This window comes from Otolemur garnettii, unplaced genomic scaffold, assembly GCF_000181295.1.
Source record: "Otolemur garnettii isolate 467f Iridium unplaced genomic scaffold, OtoGar3 scaffold00107, whole genome shotgun sequence".
Classification (NCBI taxonomy): domain Eukaryota; kingdom Metazoa; phylum Chordata; class Mammalia; order Primates; family Galagidae; genus Otolemur; species Otolemur garnettii.
In genome coordinates, this window is record NW_003852502.1 from 5,327,768 (window position 1) to 5,334,352 (window position 6,585).

Below are 6,585 nucleotides of genomic sequence, written 5' to 3' on the forward strand. Positions count from 1 at the left end.
CTTGTGCAGATTGAAGATTTCAAAAATGTAGAGCCACATACAACTTAGTCTCTCCTTGAATTCTCAAGAAGCCTCCTTGAGTGGGCAGCCCTGGAGGCTGGTAAATGGTAAACAATGAAATTAATTACCGTCTGGCATCCAGGACGCTTCTGCAAAAGTGTGGATCAACCAGGTCATTTAATCTAGAAAATGCACACATTGCTAGACTCCCATCTAATCACCAGCCCAGAAAAGGTGGGAGATGTCATTCGAAACAATAATGACAATGAAACAATGGTAATAGCTACTGTTAATAATCGGTGCTATTTTTAATCTTAATAAATGTGCAAAGTCTGTATTTCCCCCAATTATAGTCAGAGAAACTGGGTCTCAGAGACGTCTAAGTCAAACCCTTTACAGGTCACGAGTGCTGTCGCTGGGATTCAAAGCCAGGTCTGGACGCCTCTTTCTACTGTCCCCTATGGCCTGTTTACAAAAAGAAATCTTACCAACCCTCCAAACGGCCAGTGCGGAAGGCGAGGTCCCTGTGTTACCCCTCAGGTGAACCCTCAGCAGAGGGACGTATTTATTCCAATGGCTAAACGCTAAGCCCCGAGCACTCTGTGAAAGTGACATGCAGGCTTTGGGAACAGTCAGACTCCCCGCGGCCACGTTAAGACTTCCCGGGCTCTAGGCCCCTTTGTCTTCATGAATATTAATGCGAATATTAATATTAATTGAGAGTATTTTAAAAGTGTATCATAAAACTGCGTTACTGTAAAGATCTACAGTAGTCCAGGTTGGGGTGTATTGATTTCTTTCTGCCGATTTTAAAGAAAACATTTTCATGGATCCTAAAAGCACGGTGGCCCTAACTCCGTGCGCCCCGGCAGGTGGCTACTGATAGTGATGAGAACCTTTTCCGTTCTCTAATGCCTCGGGGGAAAGCATGACCCCCCTCTCCTCCCTGCGAACACCACCTTGAGCACAAAGCCGCCATCACTGGTGGGCGAGGCGGCCCAGCCCCTGCCCCGGCGGCCGAGCGCTCTGGTCATGGTCACCCTGGGCGCCGGGGCCGTAGCTCTGCCCTTTTGAAATGGGACAAAGTGGTCCAGTAATTTCGCCCCATTCCGCACTGTGCAGGCCCGAGCAGCCGCTGCGATTGCGGATACAAAGGGCTCTATCAGCCGCTCCCGCCACGCCCGACGTCCTCCCAGACCTCGCCCGGCTCCACAGCGGCCCGCGGCGCTTCGCAGGGCAGAACCCGGCGCTGGCGCTTGGCGCGTCCCCCGCGTCCCCTGCGTCCCGGGTCCTGCTTCTGTTGCTGCCGAGCGCCATCTGGCGAGCGCGAGGTTTCATCGCAGCGGGGAAAACAAAAAAAATAACGTCTGCAGTACAGACCCAGGGGCCCTCGGCCCAGGTGCAGCTGGAATTTCAGACTCTCTGAGCTGAAATCCGCCCTTGGACCGGGCCCAGTCAAGGGAGGTGTTTTGCTTTCTGTCCAACATGTGCGTGAGATGGCGATAGCTCAAGAGAAGGAGACGATGAAATGATGACGGTTTGGGAGAGAAAGGCAGTCGATACCCAGCGCATCGGGACAATGTGGACGTGGGAAGGGGGCCATGACCTTGAGTGGGAGAAATGCGTGTCTGCGACCCTCATTCCGAGGCCTGGCAGACGTGGAAGCCCTATTTTCAGGCCCAACGAGCATAAGTGAATTTGGGACCAGAAACAGGAAATTTGAAAAAAGACAGACTTGGACCATTGAGAACCTGTGACTTCCAAGAATTTATAAATTTCTTCATGACAGGACGACAAGCCGTTTAACTGTAAAATGCATCAAAGTGTTCCCTGCAGGGCAGGTGACATGCATTTAAATGCTTTTTTCGTGTTGAAGAGCTGAGCGGCACCCCCAGTTGGCCCATTGGGAATGCTTTTCAGGTTCTCTGAAATGCACACTGTAGACGTTATAGAGGCAAATCCAAGGGAGAAACTGATACCTAAAATGCTCTTAGACTGAAAATCTCAGAACGATACAAATATTTCTAAGTCCTCCATGGCAGCTCACATATTTCAACCCGTGTTCATGGCTTCGTATTTCAGCAACAGAAAAAATACTTTGAGCACCTGTACTGTCACGCTGTCCTTTCCGCGGGAAGCATCCTGCCTCTGCCTCATGAAGGTGTGGCGGACAATGTTTGGAGCTTTTGTTCAGTTGGAAGAGCCTTTATATAAAGGAAAGCATTCGTGAAATTCCGATCCGTCAGTGGATGAAAATGGGGATGCTGGTGTGCAGGGGACCTCACTTGCCCCCTGCCCCTGAGCTCCTTGGAGTCTCCCGGAAACTACATATTTGAAAATGAATAGAATTATGTAAACAGCCAAACATTGTAATCTGGGGTCATATTTACTGGCTAAAATGGACTTCAGTTCTATGAAAATGATGTCAGAAATGCCTGTATGAGGCCAGATGTGGCGGCTTACTCCTTGGGAGGCCGAGGCGGCCTGAGCTCATGAGTGTGAGACCAGCCTAAGCAACAGTGAGACCCCATCTCTACTAAAAATAGAAAAATTAGCCAGGCAGTGTGACGAGCACCTGTAATCCCAGCTCCTTGGGAGGCTGGGTAAGAGGATTGCTCAAGCCAAAGGGTTTGAAGTACTGTGAGCTATGATGCCACAGCACTCTACCCAGGGTGACAGAGTGAGAATCTGTCTCAAAAAAAAAAATAAATAAATAAACAAAGAAGAAGGAGGAGGAAAAGGAGGAGAAGGAGGAGGAGGAGGAGATCTCTATGGATTTGCAAGGTGGTTGTGAATATTATTGAAGACACACATTTACAGTGCCTGGCACATAATGGCCCTTTCCAAGGTGAGCCCCTATTACTGCCCTTTCTGTTCCTGGTGAAACTGGAGCAGATCCCTGGGAACACTTCAGGTACAGACTTGAAATAGAATGGCATGCATGTTCTGGCCACAGCCAGAATCCACGTGAACCAGGCCAGGACCTCTAGGTGCCAGGATGGACCTGGAGCTTTTCTGTCAACTGTTAACTAGCAGCTACTGGCACTGCCTAACTCACCAAGGCCAAGTGCCCTGGGCTGCCTCTGCGGAGAGAATGTCAAATCCACTCTGCAGAAGAGCTATCCACATGGATGAAGAATAGAAAATTAAGTTATTTTGTCAGCAAGCAATTATCGTAAGCCCAGAGGTTGCCCCAAACCATACTAGGTATTTATTTAATGTGGCCCATGCAGGTTTATGGTGAAAACTCTCTATAGTGTCACCCAGAAAAATAATCTGTTTAAAGGGAACTTAAGCCAATCTAGGAAGCTAAAGCAATTACAGACCAATTAGTCTACACACAATCGTGAGGGTTCTACTTCCTCAGATCCACTGACAATTTTAAGTATGAGTTGAAAGTATTCTCCTGGAAAATGACATCTACTTTTCTTCTTCCTAATCTGTTGATTTCAAGTCTCCTTATCCTCCCTCTTTTCAAATTTTAGAACATGTGCAGAATAGAACATCCTAGGTTGTTACTACATAATGTTTACATTATTAGTGACCAAATCAAGAGCAAAAAGTGGTACAGACTAATTTGTTTTGTACAAGGCCTGAAATAGAAGAACCAACATTTGTGTGGCCTACCCATAAACGAGTCCATCATTCTAAGGAGAAATGTCTTTGGGATAGAACACAGAAATAAAACAATAATCACATAGGGAAAGTTTTGCTTAAGAAAGTCACACAAGTGAAACTTTCATTCATCGTAGAATCAATCTTGTATCTGGTCCATGGCTCTTGCTCCCCAGAATTAACACACATCGAATTCTCAGTCTGTACCAAAGCCCAAAGTTTCAGTTGTCCCTTGAAAAATGACATGTCAATAAGGCAGGTCATCATAGTTCGTAGGGGAAATATTTTTAGGGTAACAACAGCTGCTTCACAAATTAATGTTGTAGATATAATGTCTTCCATTTGGAGTCTGTGTGTAATTGCCTGTTAGCAGGTAGTCCAGCCGCTCTCCCTTGGGGCCTTCCCTTCCTGGAACTTCCCACAAAGGGGTAGGAGAGAGACCCGGTCAGGGAACGTGAGCTCAAAGAGGCAAAATCTGACAACAATCATCTTGCCTGGCTTTCCGCTCTAATTGGCTCACTTTACTCCTTAGCTCTAAAATCTGAGATGTAAAATTTTAAATATGGTAAGATAAAAATCTAAAACAATGAACCTGTCTGAAATTCTTAGTGCTTAAGGTTTTGAAGACTAAGTTGACGTTCGTTGAGTGAGTGAATGTTGGCTTGTCTGCGTGACACGTGGAGGCGTATACAGCAAACAAATCCCTAGCTCAGTGGGTTAAAGTTTCCTACTCCTTCTGTGTAAACTGGTCCTAAATAATAACATGCGAGGAAGCAAGTATTTTATTAACTGGTTGCATTTATTCTTCAACTATGCACAATGCAGAACCCCTAATTTCAGAGAACTTCATTTCTCCAGTGATGCCTTACTGTGTACCACGCAGCTTTGCTGATGCATACTCTGACTGGGCTAAAGGAAATCATGGCCAAATACAAATGTGTGCTTTTATGGAGAAATTCTTTCGGTTATCACACATTTCCTATCACTCTTCAGAGTAGCACAGTCTATGTTCAGCCAGCTCTCCATGTGCAGTGTATCTCCATGGCAGGGAGCAGGAAATGGAACCTCTGACTGCTCCCTCTCAGCTCTGAGTGTAAGTTGCTGACAGCTATTACTTATGCAACCAGGCCTGGGGATGGAATCATCTGAGTTGTCAATGAGAATTTGAGTTATTTCCTAAATAGTGACAAAGTTCCCTCAACATGGCCAGCTTTAGGAACTGTAGGGCAGGCAAAGCCAGTTCACATTATCCAGGCCCGATTGTCCAAAAAGGGTCCACAGGCTGCAGAAAATACAACTTCACGTTAAGACTTCTGGCAGCCCTACCTCGCTGGGAGACTTAAAAACATGTTTTCAAGGACCTGCTCTTATGCAAACATTTAGGCTGGTCACCCTGCCCTCCCTCCCTTCCACCACAAGAAAAAACAGTATTAAAATCATAATACTCAATGTATACCCATAACATGTGTTACCCTGGTTGTTGCATGTATCTTGTATCTCTTGTAATTGCAGAAGCCAAACATGACTTGAGCATCACAATTTGAATGCAGTTCTCTCCTATCTTCAAATGTGGACACATTTTTTGGCACCTCTGTATTTATTTCACACAGCGGTTCTAAAACTCATTTAGCTACTGAACTTTTTATTATGAAACTCACCAAATCCTGATGAATTAGAGTTCAGCAAACGTGCCTACTTGGACCAGATGATCTCTGAAATCATGCTATTTCTAAAAATTTTAAGTTCTATTTACATATCTTCTAAAACACAATACAGATCATCATACCCTTTTTGCTCAAAAATCCTCTGTGGCTCCAGGTGCCACCTGCCTGTGAAGTCCAGATCTGTTAGCACAGCACACAGATAATGGCCTTCACTCACCTTCCCAGCACTCATTAGTTCCCTTCCTTCCCATTCACAAGGCTCTGCTCCTTTCCAGCGGGCTTCCCTGTTCTCTCTTCACACTTCTGCACTCTTCCCACCTGTGTTCCTCCTCACCTTCCTCAGGCTTTGCATGCATAGTTGTGACCCACTCTGAATACTCAGTTCAAAGCATCCCCCCATGATGATTTTTTTCTCTAAATGTACCTTCTTTAGAACTTATTTATAGCTCTTATATTGGACAAGTTATAGGGCTTCTTGTCTAGAATTATCTGTGGCATTTATTTCCCCTAAATTTCTCAGGAAAAAATGGTTTGACATAAGGTTGGCTACTGCCTAGTTCCTCGCACATAATAGGTGCTTATTAAAAGAACACTCTGAAGAGTAAATGGCTGATGTGATTAAACAGGAAAACTTCCCAGGGCAGAAAGAACAGGGGTCTGATGCCAAGAGACAGCGCTGACTTTGCTATTAGCACTTAGGGGCTCCAGCTGTCTCCTTCCCTGCTGAAGGATGGATGTGCTCAGCGCTACAGAGCCAAGGGCCGACAGAGCACTGACCTTTCAGGGCTAAATATTCTGAGATTTCCTTGATACATAATCCAGTTTCTAAAGCACATGAGACAATCCTGTAGGACTAAGAATAGAGAGTAAAATAGAGCAACTAATGACAAGAAGAAGGTCTGTTTACTTGTTTTAGGGAAGAAGCAAATAATTCAAAAGAATGAATCTCTAACATTAGGACCTGAGCAAGAGACTAAAAGGAACTTACTTTTAAAATGAGGAAATCATCCTGCGTTCTCAACCCTGTCCCCATCAGTGACTGACTACATTCCTACTTACTTTTTTTAAAAAACCTTAACCAAAAAATCTTAATTGTCTAATGCTGTGGTTATCAAAATGTGCTCCAGGATCAGATATGTCAGTATCACCTAAAGCCTCTTCAGAAATATATATTCTCAGACCCATATTCCTCCTGCGTCAGGAGCCCCGAGGTGGAGCTCAGGAATCTGTTTTAACTCAGTCTCCAGGTAACAATCAGAAGTAAATGCATCACCTGTGTCTAGAGACGCTTTTTTTTTTTTTTTTT

At 45.0% G+C, this 6,585-nt stretch overlaps 1 protein-coding gene across 1 annotated transcript in view; it reads left to right on the top strand.

The window, feature by feature from the left end:
* The window catches only part of IMPG1 (interphotoreceptor matrix proteoglycan 1), a 128,111-nt gene that overhangs the window by 115,033 nt on the left and 6,493 nt on the right, over nt 1–6,585 (top strand).